Source organism: Stomoxys calcitrans, chromosome 4, assembly GCF_963082655.1.
Source record: "Stomoxys calcitrans chromosome 4, idStoCalc2.1, whole genome shotgun sequence".
Lineage (NCBI taxonomy): Eukaryota > Metazoa > Arthropoda > Insecta > Diptera > Muscidae > Stomoxys > Stomoxys calcitrans.
Genome location: NC_081555.1, coordinates 15,810,216 through 15,822,994, shown reverse-complemented (window position 1 = coordinate 15,822,994; position 12,779 = coordinate 15,810,216). Strand labels below are relative to the sequence as shown.

Genomic DNA, 12,779 nt, shown 5'->3' with positions numbered 1-12,779 from the left:
AATGTGGAAAGAAAACTTTAAAAAACCTAACAAATACCCGTACCTTATATGACAGCGAGAGGCAAATAAAAAAAAGCGGAAGTTTTTTTAATGTTTTGCTTACCTGGCAATTTTTGCCACTAGCCGCACTTTTAAATGGCGTTGAAATTCACAAGTTCGAATTCGATTTGTGTGTGTGTTTTTTTTTTTTTAATGTGAATTTAAGTTGAATTTACTTCAAGTTTGGGGATTTTCATACTCTGTTTTGTTTCTGGTTCAGTAAAAACTAGGTATAGCTAAAATGTTACGTTTGAATGCTAATCTTGAGTGTATGGCAAAAAAATACACAAATTTTTCACGATGTGTTTGAATCAAAACATGCATGAGAATGAAAAAAAAGTTTCCTGCATTAATTGAAAAGAATTTTGAATGACAACCCTTACAATGGTTGATATGAGGAGAGAAAAAAAAAACGCAAAAAAACCCCTTTTGAAATCTGAGAAGTTGTTATAAAACATGATTTATTGAAAAAATCAACGGGTTGTAGAAAATGTTAATACAAATTTGAAAAAGGAAGGAGAAGAAAAGAATACAAACTCTCAAACAAGTTAAAAAGTGATAAAAATGACAACACATGATGGTAAAAGGAAGGCATATAAAATGCCAAAGTGACTAACAAACAAAATTTTAAAAAATTTTCTATAGAAATATGTGCTAACAAAATCTTCCATACAAATAGATTTTTTTTATAAATCTTATATAAAGGGTGATTTTTTTGAGGTTAGGATTTTCATGCATTAGTATTTGACAGATCACGTGGGATTTCAGACATGGTGTCAAAGAGAAAGATGCTCAGTATGCTTTGACATTTCATCATGAATAGACTTACTAACGAGCAACGCTTGCAAATCATTGAATTTAAAATACCCTACACCTACCCTATAAGTACAATGTGCGAGCTATATCTGATACTGAACCAATTTGGATTGACCTCGGCGGATGTTTTCAGATGGGTTATTAAACAATCCGTATCGAATTTCGAGAAAATATGTCCAAATTGTAATAAATACGGTTAACAAATGAGCACTTTATTGCAATATTTCTCAAAATCGGATGAACATATATATGGGGGCTATATCTAAATCTGAACAGATTTCGACGAAATTTCTTAGAAATTGTGGTAGACGTCGAGGAATGCGTTGTACAAAATTTTGGCAAGATTGGTCAATAAATACGCTTGCATTGGCCATAGAAATGAAATATATATATGAGAGCTAATGCTAAATCTGAGCCGATTTCTAAGAAATTCACCAGTAATGTCGAGAGTCAAGAAAAAATCCTTTCTGCTAAATTTCGAGAGAATCAGTTAACAAATGAGCATTTTATTGCAATATTTCCCAAAATCGGACGAACATATATATGGGAGATATATCTAAATCTGAACCGATTTCGGGCAAACTTCTCAGATATTGTGGTAGTTGTCGAGAAAAGCGTTATTCAAAGTTTTGGCAAGATTAGTGAATAAATGCGATTGCAGTGGCCATAGAAGTGAAGTCGGGCGATATACATAAATGGCAGCTATATCTAAATCTGGACCGATTTCTATGAAATTCGCCAGTAATATCGAGAGTCAAGACAAAATCCGTCCTACCAAATTTCAAGAGAATCGATTAACAAATTACCATTTTATTGCGTTATTATTGCAAATCGGACGAACAAATATATGTGAGCTATATCCAAATCTGAACCGATTTTTTCTAATTTCAATAGGTTTCGTCTCTAGGCCGAAAAACATGTCTGTGCCTAATTTGAAGACTATCGGATGAAAACTGCGACCTGTAGTTTGTACTCAAAGTAACATGGACAGGCGGGCAAACAGATAGACAGACATACAGACGGACATAGCTATATCGAATCAGAAAGTGATTCTGAATCGATCGGTATAGTTATCAATGGGTCTACCTCTACCTACAAATGCACTAAGTTATAATACCCTGTATCGCAGTAGTAGTGCAGGATATAACAAGTAAAAGCGTGCTAAGTTCGGCCGGGCCGAATCTTGGGAAGCCACTACCATGGATTCTGATTAAATATGGGAGCTATATCTAGTTATAGACCGAATTGGACCGTACTTGGAGCAGTTGTTGAGAGTCATAACAGAACAGATGAAAATTATGGCTTCCATGGGGTCAAGAAGTCAAGTCGGGAGATCGGTTTATATGGGAACTATATCATGTTATAGACCGATTTGACCCGTAGTTGGAAGATGGAAGTTATAACAGAACACTATGTGCAAAATTCCGCCCTAATCGGATAAAAATTGTAGCTTCCAGGGGCTCAAGAAGTCAAATCGGGAGATGGGTATATATGAGAGCTATATCCGAAACTGAACCGATATGGCCCATTTGCAATCCCTAACGACCTACATCAGCTGTACGCGCTCGAACGCCAACGTGATTTCGACAGACGGACGGACATGTCTAGTTCGAATCAGAATTTCGAGACAATCAAGAATATATACGCTTTATGGGGTCTTAGATCCATATATTTCGAGGAGTTACAAACGGAATGACTAGATTAGTATACCCCCATCCTATGGTGGTAGGTATAAATAAAAAATCAATTTGTGTTTGTTTGTTTGTCCCATAAAGACTCAAAAACGTTTGAACCGATTACCTTGAAATTTTCATAGATTGTTTAGGTTCGACTGGAAGGAAACATAGGCTTTATAATTTTTTGATATCGGAAGGGGGACGCACCCTCCCCCTTATGACATAACACCACCCAAAATCAAAAGTGGATCGATAGGAACAATATGGGCATCAATTGAAAGGTATTGGAGTGTAGAATACGAATATGGTATTAAAATTGGGAAATTAGACTCAGTACCCATCGGGCCGCCCCAACCTTAAAACTCCCCCAAAACAGAAATATTGGACTTTCATTTCAATATGGGGCTCAAATAAAAGGTATCAGGGAGTAGATTATGAATCTGCAATACAAAATCAGATCGAAATAAAGTTGGTCATCCCATCCCCCAAAAATGCCCCAAATGAGCATATGAATCAATCATGACTATATGAGACTCGGTTTGTTTGTTTGTTCCGTAGACTAAAAAACGGCTAAACCGATTTCGTTGAAATTTTCACAGATTGTGTAGGTTGGTGTGAAAGGAAACATAGGTTATATAATTTTTATATATCGGATGGTGGCGGACCCTCCTCCTTACCCCAAAAACGCTATCCAAAACCAAAAGTGGATCGATGGGCACAATATGAGAATCTAATGAAAGCTATTGCTAGAAAAGGTTTGTATCGTATTAAAATATGGGTCCAAGTACCTAACAGACCGCTCCAACCCTAAAACTCCTCTAAACAGATACATTCACATTTGGGGGTAGGGAGGTCGCCCTACCCCCAAATGAACATATTAGCCAACAATGGCTGCATGACACTTAAGTAAAAGGTATTTGGTAGTAGATAACGTATATGAAATTAAAATTTGCATTCAAGTCTAGGTGGCGCTTTTCCCCCTAAAACAAATCAAATAAGTTAATTGGCCCATTATGACAATATGGAACTCAAATGAATGGTATTTGAGAGTAGAAAACGAATTGGATATCCAATTTGGAGACGCCTTTAAGCATCCCCTAAACTGAACCTCATTTCCGACTGTGGCAATATGGAGCTCAAATCAAAGGTATTTGGGAGTAAATAACGAATTTGATATCTATTGTCAGGGCAAAGTGCCGGTGAATTTACCCCCTAAAACAAGAAATATTTACCAATACGGTAATATAGGCCTCAAAAGAACTGCATTTGGGAGTAGAGTAAAAATTTGCCCAGGAACCGAACAGGGGCAAACTCCTCGCACATCAACGAGTGCTTTCCGATTCAAGTTTAAACTCAATGAAAAAAGACCTTTCTTATAGCCGAGCCCGAAAGGCGTGCCGCAGTGCGACACCTCTTTGGGGAGAATTTTTACATGACCATACATGGCATTGTACCTCGCAAATGTCGCCAGCATTAAGAAGGGATGATTTCGCCAGGGTTCGTACACAGGCTTTCAGAGTCATAGGCGGACATAGCCTACAGTGGCGTCACCACCCTAAAAAGTTGTTTAGAGAGTTAAAGAAGGCGCAGCGGAGTGGGCCCGTTTCGGCTATTTTTCTATAAAAATATAAATTTTTACTAAATTTTAATAAAATATTAACTAAATATTAATAAAATATTAACTAAATTTTAATAAAATATTAACTAAATATTAATAAAATATTGACTAAATTTTAATAAAATATTAACTAAACTTTGAAACAAATTACTAAATTTAAATCAAGTTTTAACTAAATTTAAATAAAATGTTAACTAAATTGTAATAATGTTTTAATTTTTTTTTTTTGGAAAAAACTTTATATAGAAATGAAATATGTTAAACATATATTGGGTTGCCCAAAAAGTAATTGCGGATTTTTTAAAAGAAAGTAAATGCATTTTTAATAAAATTTAGAATGAACTTTAATCAAATATACTTTTTTACACTTTTTTTCTAAAGCAAGCGAATAGTAACAGCGGATAACTGACAGAAGAAAGAATGCAATTACAGAGTCACAAGCTGTTTCTATGAAAATAAACTTAAAATAAATCAAGCACAAAAAATGTTTTAGAAAATTTTCATAAAAAATAGACAATATTTTGTATAGAAATAATGTTTTCGTTTGAAATAAAATTGTGGCAAATTTTCCTCTAAAAAAAAAATTTTAACCAAAATTTCTGTAGACATAAAATGCTTGAAATTTGTTTGTTACAGTCTTTTTTATTTTAGCACCTCTAATTAAGGTCCACATAATAAATAACATGTATACGTATATGACACTTAAGATGTGAAATTTAGATCGTATAACTCATCTTTGCGCTTGGCTACATTAGAGATGTCCACATAGGCTTGTTACCAACAGAAACCCCCCAGAAGATTATGCGGGCGGGTAGGTAAAATCATATGCCAAACCATGTTTTCTTTTCATCTTTTCGTTTTTTTTTTTTTTAATTTTGATATCACTCGGTGTACTTAAGTTACAGAGCCGTCATTTGAACAGGCGACGACGACGACGACGACGGTGATCAAACCAAAGCAAATAAAAAATAACAGATATTTGTATGAATAATTTATTTGTAGCCCAGTTTGGATATTAAATTTCTTTAAGGTTTTTTTATTTGCAATGTTTATTTTTGCCATTTAACGGGGAAAACAATTCAATTTTCACTTCATATTTGATGTGGAAACTTTCCAAATCTCAAGTCGACTTTATAGAAATTATTTTTTTGTTATTATAAAAGAAACAAAAATTTAAAGCCTGCTGCTAAATTTTGTTATAATTATTACCATAATGCCGCTGAAACTGATCGAGCATAAAATTAAAACAAATTGAAATTTTCATACTTTGTATACCATGTGTTGTTTTTTTTTCTCCTTGGTTTTTTGTTGTCGATTCGATTTGGATCATTTTTAAGCGAGGCCAACTAAGCAAAAAAATGTCAAAATGTATGTTAATTTATTATTTTTTTATGTTTGTTAATATCTTCCATTCCACCATAAGATGACATATAGAGAATGAGTTCATAATTGAGTTCAAGAATAAAGTTGGAAAAAATCGTTCATATGAAAAACTAAGAAAAAAATTTGGTATACCCTACACCACGGGAGATCTTATACAATAAGTGGGTCTTATAGAGGGTGATTTTTTAGCTGTTATCTTCAATTTGGTCAAACATCTTCAATTTTGACTATTATTTATCCATAAATCGTCTTACAAACGAACAATGCTCGCAAATCATGGAATTTTATTATCATAATGCGTGCTCTGTAAGAAAGTTCATAGGGCGCTTCTTCCATTGGGTGACGAAGCCCATTTTTTTGCTCAATGGGAACTTAAATAAGCGGAATTGTCGATTTTGGAGTGAAGATCAGCCAAAGGCATTGCAACAGCTGCCAATGCATCCAGAAAAAGCCACAGTTTGGTGCGGTTTATGGGCTGGTGGCATCATTGGACCGTACTTCTTCAAAGGACCATTCAAAGGCTGATAGCATCATTGGGCCGTACTTCTTCAAAGATGATGCGAATCGTAATGTAACTGTGAAATGGAAAGTGAGATATCCAATTTTTTTTTTGCCCAAAAAGCAAGAGCTTGACTTGCATGATAAGGTGTTTCAACAAGACGGTGCCACATGCCGGCCAAAATGTTGGAAAGAGTATGGCAAAATTCCACTGAGCGAATGGACCATTTGTGGGGCAGTCACGTTCAACGTTTTCATGAAATAATCTTCAAACACTAACTTATATGGACCGTACTATCGATCCAAAGAAAGATTTCATGCATTTTTCTGAATTTTATGTGTTTTTGTTTAAACTTTAAAAATGAGTTTAAAATTGTTTCGGATATGACAGAAATATCTCCGCTGTTCCTTAATAAAATCTTCATGGTAAAATTTGGAAATTTTTGGCAAAATGTGCCTTTTATACCCACGATTATAAATTGACTTAGGACAAGGGAATGGGAGCGATGGGTTGAAGTTGAAAGAAGGTCGGTCACCGTGGAATAATCCGTCAGCTCAGGTATTCGGTACATCAGACCCTATCGCCACAGAAGATCGGCTGATGACGGATACCTGAGCTGACGGGCAGGATCCTGAAGAAACCTTAGAGCATATGCCACCTGTACGACATTACAAAGAAGTCTGGTAGCTAGGGTATCAAACAAGTTGCGGTGTTTATATTGAACACATAGAGAATGGTCTCTTTTGGCACCTGGCCACCAAAAGAAGACACTGCAGGCGGAAATTTGCACATAAAGCGCAGTATGCACCTCTGGCACCTGGTCACCATAAAAAGACACTGCAGGCGGAAATTTGCACTTAAACCGCAGTATGCACCTCTGGCAAAATTTTTCTTACCATAAGTTTAAGATCTTAGGACCCCTAGTACCCATGCCCAATAGGAACTGGAACCGGTTCATAAGTTGATATAGTACCCGTTCTAACCGTTTCCTGTATTTCGATTCTTAAGAGCCTAGAAGCCTCATTTTTTGTCATATTTGGCTGACAGTTGGTATCCCTTGTACTGACGACTTCTAATATCCATTACAAAATTAACCAAGGTAGGTCCAACAAGTTAAAGCGTGCTAAGTTGGTTGGGCCGAATATTGGGAACCCACCACCTAGGATTCTGTTAAAAATTTTAACAAAATAGATTTAATTCAAGGGCAAAATTTTATTCAACATACCAAACTTCTTTCAATCCAGCAAAAATTAAAGCTTCTAGGAACCCAACAGGGATAATCGAGAGACCGGTTTATATGGGAGCTATGTCAGGTTATAGACCGATTTCGACCGTATTAAGCAGTGTTATTGGAAGTCGTAACAGAAGACTAAGCTCAAAATTTCAGCAAAATCGGGCAACAATTGCGGCTTCCAGGGGCTCAATAAGGACAAAAATTTAAGTTTCCTTGGGTTCAAGAAGTCAAATTGGGAGATCGGTTTATATGGGAGCTATATCAGGTTCTTGACCGATTTGAATCGCACTTTGCACGGTTGTTGGAAGTCATAACAGAAGACTATATGCAGAATTTCAACCAAATCGGACAAAAATTGAGGCTTCGATGGGCTCAAGAAGTAAAATCGGGAGATCGGTTTATATGGGAGCTATATCAGATTCTTCACCGATTTGGACCGTACTTGGCGCGGGGGCTGGAAGTCAAAACAAAACATTACATGCAAAATTTTAGCTAAATCGGACAAAAATTGAGGCTACCATGGGCTCAAGAAATCAAATCGGGAAATCGGTTTATATGGGAGCTATATCAGGTTCTTGACCGATTTGGATCGTACTTGGCGCGGTGGCTGGAAGTCAAAACAGAACATTACATGGACAATTTTAGCTAAATCGGATGAAAATTAAGGCTTCCATGGGCTCAAGAAGTGAAATCAGGAGATCGGTCTACATGGGAGCTATATCAGGTTTTTGACTAATTTGGACCGTACTTGGCACGGTGACTTGAAGTCAAAACGGAACACTACATGCAAAATTTCAGCCAAATCAGATGAAAATTGAAGTATCCAGGGGCTCAAAAAATCATATCGGGAGATCGGTTTATATGGAAGTTATATCAGATTCTAGACCGATTTCGGTCGTACTTGGCACGATAACTGGAATTAATAATGGAAAACTACGTGCAAAATTTCAGCCAAATCGGATGAAAATTGAAGTTTCCAGGGCTTCAAGAAGTCAAATCGGGAAATCGGTTTATATGGAAGGTATATCAGGTTCTAGACCGATGTCGGTCGTACTTGGCATGATAACTGCAATTAATAATGGAAAACTACGTGCAAAATTTCAGCCAAATCGGATGCGAATTGAAGTTTCCAGGGCTTCAAGACACCCAAATCTCAACCGATATGGCCCATTTGCAATCTCCAAAGTTACACCAATATTAAGTGTCTGTGCAAAATTTTAAGCTGGCTAGCTTTACACGTTCGACCGATCGGACGGCCATGGCTATTTCGACTCTGAATGTCGAGACGATCAAGAATATATATTTTTTATGTGGTCCTGGATCCATATGTCGAGGTGTTACAAACGGAATGACTGCATTAGTATACCCCCATCCTATGGTGGTGGGTATAAAAATAAATACAATCCTCCAAATAGCTCGTTAATTGTCTTTTGCTTCCTACCCATGAAATATGGTCCAGATCGGATCAAATTTAGATATGTTGACCATATTGACCGAATTTGATCGAAAACAGATGAAAAATGCTCCTCCTATAGGCTCAACACTCTGTACCGGGAGATTGGTCCATATGACAGCTATATCTAAAAATGCTCCGATCAGGATTCAATAAAAAGATGGAGAGGTGTACCAAATCTCACTGTTCCAAATTTTCACATCGGATCAAATTTGGATATATTGACCATATTGACCTAATTTGATCGAAATCAGACGACAAATGATCCTCCTTTAGGCTCATCACTCTGTATCGAGAGATCGGTCTATATGACAGCTATATCTAAATATGCTCCGATTAGCACAAAATTCAATAAAAAGGTGGAGAGGTTTATCAAATCCCTTTTGTTCCAAATTTCGTCAAAAAATTCTCCTTTTATAGGCTCAACACTTTATGTTGTAACCACATTTTCATGTGGAGGTGGCAATCCTCGTCAAGCTCCTGTAGGTGAGCAAGCTCGTTCCAGTCCAAAGGACCGATCGCCACGGGAACAGGGTGGCCATTGGTTATTTAAAGGCGCCAATAACTCGCCTCGGCATATCGAGCATCGTAGGCACTCAGTATTTATGCAAGAGCCGGTGCCACCCGACCTCTCACTGAGACTCCGCTCGATACCGCAGATTGTCCGCGACTGCAGTTACAGCTACTATGGATGGAGCATTCCACTATTTGCAATCTGTGGACGCGCCCGGTAGCTCACAGCTAAGCTTCTCGCGACGGTAATGAACACCATACAGATCGGACCTTAATGTTCCAGCTTGTGTGGTGCTCACAGCTATCCCGTGCCGGGTTCAACACTTTATATTGGTGGATCGGTCTATATGGTGGCCAAATCCAAATATGGTCCGATCTAAACCACATTTGACAGGAATGGGTAGAGGACTTCCAGAACTTAGATTGCCAAATTTAACCGAAATAAGGTAATAAATGAATCTTTCATGGCCTTAATGCCCTATAACGGGTGAACGGGCGGTCGGTCTATATGGCAGCTGTATCGAAAAATATTCTGCGATTTAGACCACATCTTACAGGAAAGAGTAGAGGTATACCAGAACCCACTATGTCAAATTTATAGCCTCAAGACTTTTAGTCTGGATATCGGTCTATAAAGCGGCTATAGGTATATAACTTTCATAACTCAGATTTATATACAAAAAATACAAAATCATCAAAAATTGGTTGCAAAATGGTTTATATAGCCAAAATATCAGCAAAAATTCTCACTACCCAGCTTTTGGGTATATATGAATAAATACCCGGTTATTTACCCAATTTACCGGGTAAACCCCTTTTGGGTGTTTACCAATTGCCCATCTCTAATTCATTCGCATTTTAGCTTTCTTCAAAATAAGCCACCTATTAATTGAACTTTTGTGTCTACAGTTTCTAGCAGTATCCATAGTGGTGGGTAGTCACGATTCGCCCCAATCAAATCTAGCGCTTTTTTCGTTTTTCCCCTAAAATGGTCTCTCATATTTATAGTTACACGGAATTTGCTATGAGTATAGTAACAGCGTATTATCACCAATATTTTGTATTTTATACAGTATTTGCTTCGACTCATATTCATATTTTAAGCAGAATTTTCGTTAACTTGAATTCCACATACGCCAAAATAATAACTTTAACAAAGGATCTTAATTAGAAATTCATTAAAAAAACAAACATTCCCTTTCGACTTCGTTTTATCATTCATTATCATTCTGTAAGATTGGCAACACTCTGTACTTATGTTGTCTCATATTTTTATATTTCAGATAACTGCAAACGCTATGATGACACCATTAAGCTTCCCTAGAATATGGTAGAGAGCAAAAAAAATGTAAATAAACAAAGCACAGCACAATATAAGAGCCTGAAGAATTGCATTTTGCAATGGTTCAATGCTTCAAAATGCAAAGAGAGCATAAACAACAACAAAAGGCCACAAAACATCACTCAACAATTAGAGGTCATGCTAAAACAGATGACACACAAACGTATATTAATTGTTGTAAGCGGCAGGCATGTAAAGAGAACAACAACAAAATACAAGAACAATACCAGCGTTAACATCAAAGGTAAGTAAAACGGTAACTCTTGCTCTCCCTCTCTCTCTCTCTCTCACCATGTCAAAGAAAAAAGAACAGCAATAAAACCACAAATTAAACAACTGCAGCGCCAACTCCCCTTAGTGTTAGTTTGACAGCATTGATCCCCACAGCTCGTGTACTATATACAATAAAAAAAAAAAAAAACAGCAACAAACTTTCACACAAACACTTACTGGCTACGAATTAATTCTTTGATACTCTTTTAATAAAAAAACAACGTGCATTTAATAACTGTTTAATCAGCTGTTCTAATTTGTTCGGACAGCACAGAATCACTCATATTTCGTGTCAAACAAGAACCACACACAATACACAACGACAGCAACAGGTAATAACGAAAACAACAACAACAATACAATAATTTGCATTAATTATTGTGGACAGATAGGTAAGTTAGATAAATAAGCCAGCTGTAGTAGACTAGCACCGGCACCCAAACACCACATGCATCACAAAACACACAAACACACTCACTTGGTTTATTATAAACTATTCATAGAAAAACTATAACTGGTATAATAATTTCTCTTGTTGTTGTAAAATTCACCTTTTTATCTTCTCTTGCTATGTGCAGTAAAATAATTTCCTTGATTTTGTTTGTTTTGATTTTGATTACTTTCTGATGATGCAAAATTTAAGTTATCCAAAAACTTTAGCTTTATTTTTTATTTTGTTTAATTATTTATTTTATTTTTGTATTTAAGATTTTCTTTCTTTCAAAATTTTTTTTTTTTTAAGAATTTTGCAATTTATTTTTGTTGCAATTTTTTGTTTTTTTTTTTTATTATTATAAAATTTTTCACAAAATGTGCAATTCCTTTACGTTTTACGTTTAGTCGTTAGTCGTTACAATAACGGAATAACGGTTCATCCGATCCGAAACAACCATTCGCTTTGAAACTCGTTTTAAAACTAGAGATCTAAAAGTCGGCTTTCAACTAATCGGTTAAAACTTTGACTTTGAGGCACATGGCAATCCTATTCTTTCTTTTGCCAAAATTCCAAAACAAGGACGGAAGTATGATTATACCAATATAACTATTGTTTTCTCTGTTTGATTTGATTGTTTAGAATTTCAATGTATGGAGGAAAAAGGAAAATACATTCACAGGATGTGATAACCCCGAGATCTATCTCGGGTTATAGATATCAATTACTGTGAATGAATTGTAGTAAGTATGTTGCACTACATTTTAAATTTGTGCGGACGCGCAGCAACGGTAAATGACAAATTTGCACGGTACGTCATATCATATAAGGTGTTGTTTATATTCTTTTTTACATCAAATATTGTTATAGCCGTTATTAAAAGAGCTTATTATAAAGTTTTAAATTGAAAATTCGTGAACACAAAATTTATACGATCCAAAACAACCGTTCCCTGTGAAACATGTTTTAAAACTAAACTCTTCAGTCCATTCAAGCTTAGTGGTGTAAAAAAATGTGTTTCTTAGCTTTTGCTTGGCCAGAGTTGCCGTTGCCCGAGTAGATTTGAGAAACACATATTGAAACAATTTTTGAAAAAAAAAAATCATAATTTAGTAAACAACTTTAAAATAAATATTGGAATCAAATGTCGATGAAATTTGATTCCAAAATATATGATTTAGAAAAATCGCACTTTTTTTAAATTTTGGAAGAAATTCCAATCCTATATATAGAAGTGAAAGTGATGCGGTTTGTTCGTTTTTAAGTTCCATATACGTAGACTTAAAACGGATGATCCTATTTTCCTAAAATTTTCGCACAATGTAGAGTTAAGCCTTTTAGTACTAAGTTTTCCCACGAACATTCCATTAAGGAACAGAGGAAATTCTTTCATAACAATGAGTGCAGTCCGATTAATATTTAAGCTCAATGATAAGAGGTCTCCTTTTTATTACCGATTCCGAACGGCCTGCCGCATTGCTACACCACTTGGTAGAAAAG

General features: G+C 35.9%; 1 protein-coding gene across 3 annotated transcripts in view; it reads right to left on the bottom strand.

Moving 5' to 3' along the window:
• LOC106086025 (mucin-2) overlaps window positions 1–11,552 on the bottom strand; it is a 271,871-nt gene extending 260,319 nt beyond the window's left edge. For all 3 annotated transcript variants that reach the window (XM_059366454.1, XM_059366457.1, XM_059366455.1), the window contains exon 1: window positions 11,398–11,552. The gene's annotated coding sequence lies outside the window, so the exon portion shown is untranslated. The remainder of the gene's footprint in view (window positions 1–11,397) is intronic.
• Window positions 11,553–12,779: the final 1,227 nt, after the last annotated feature.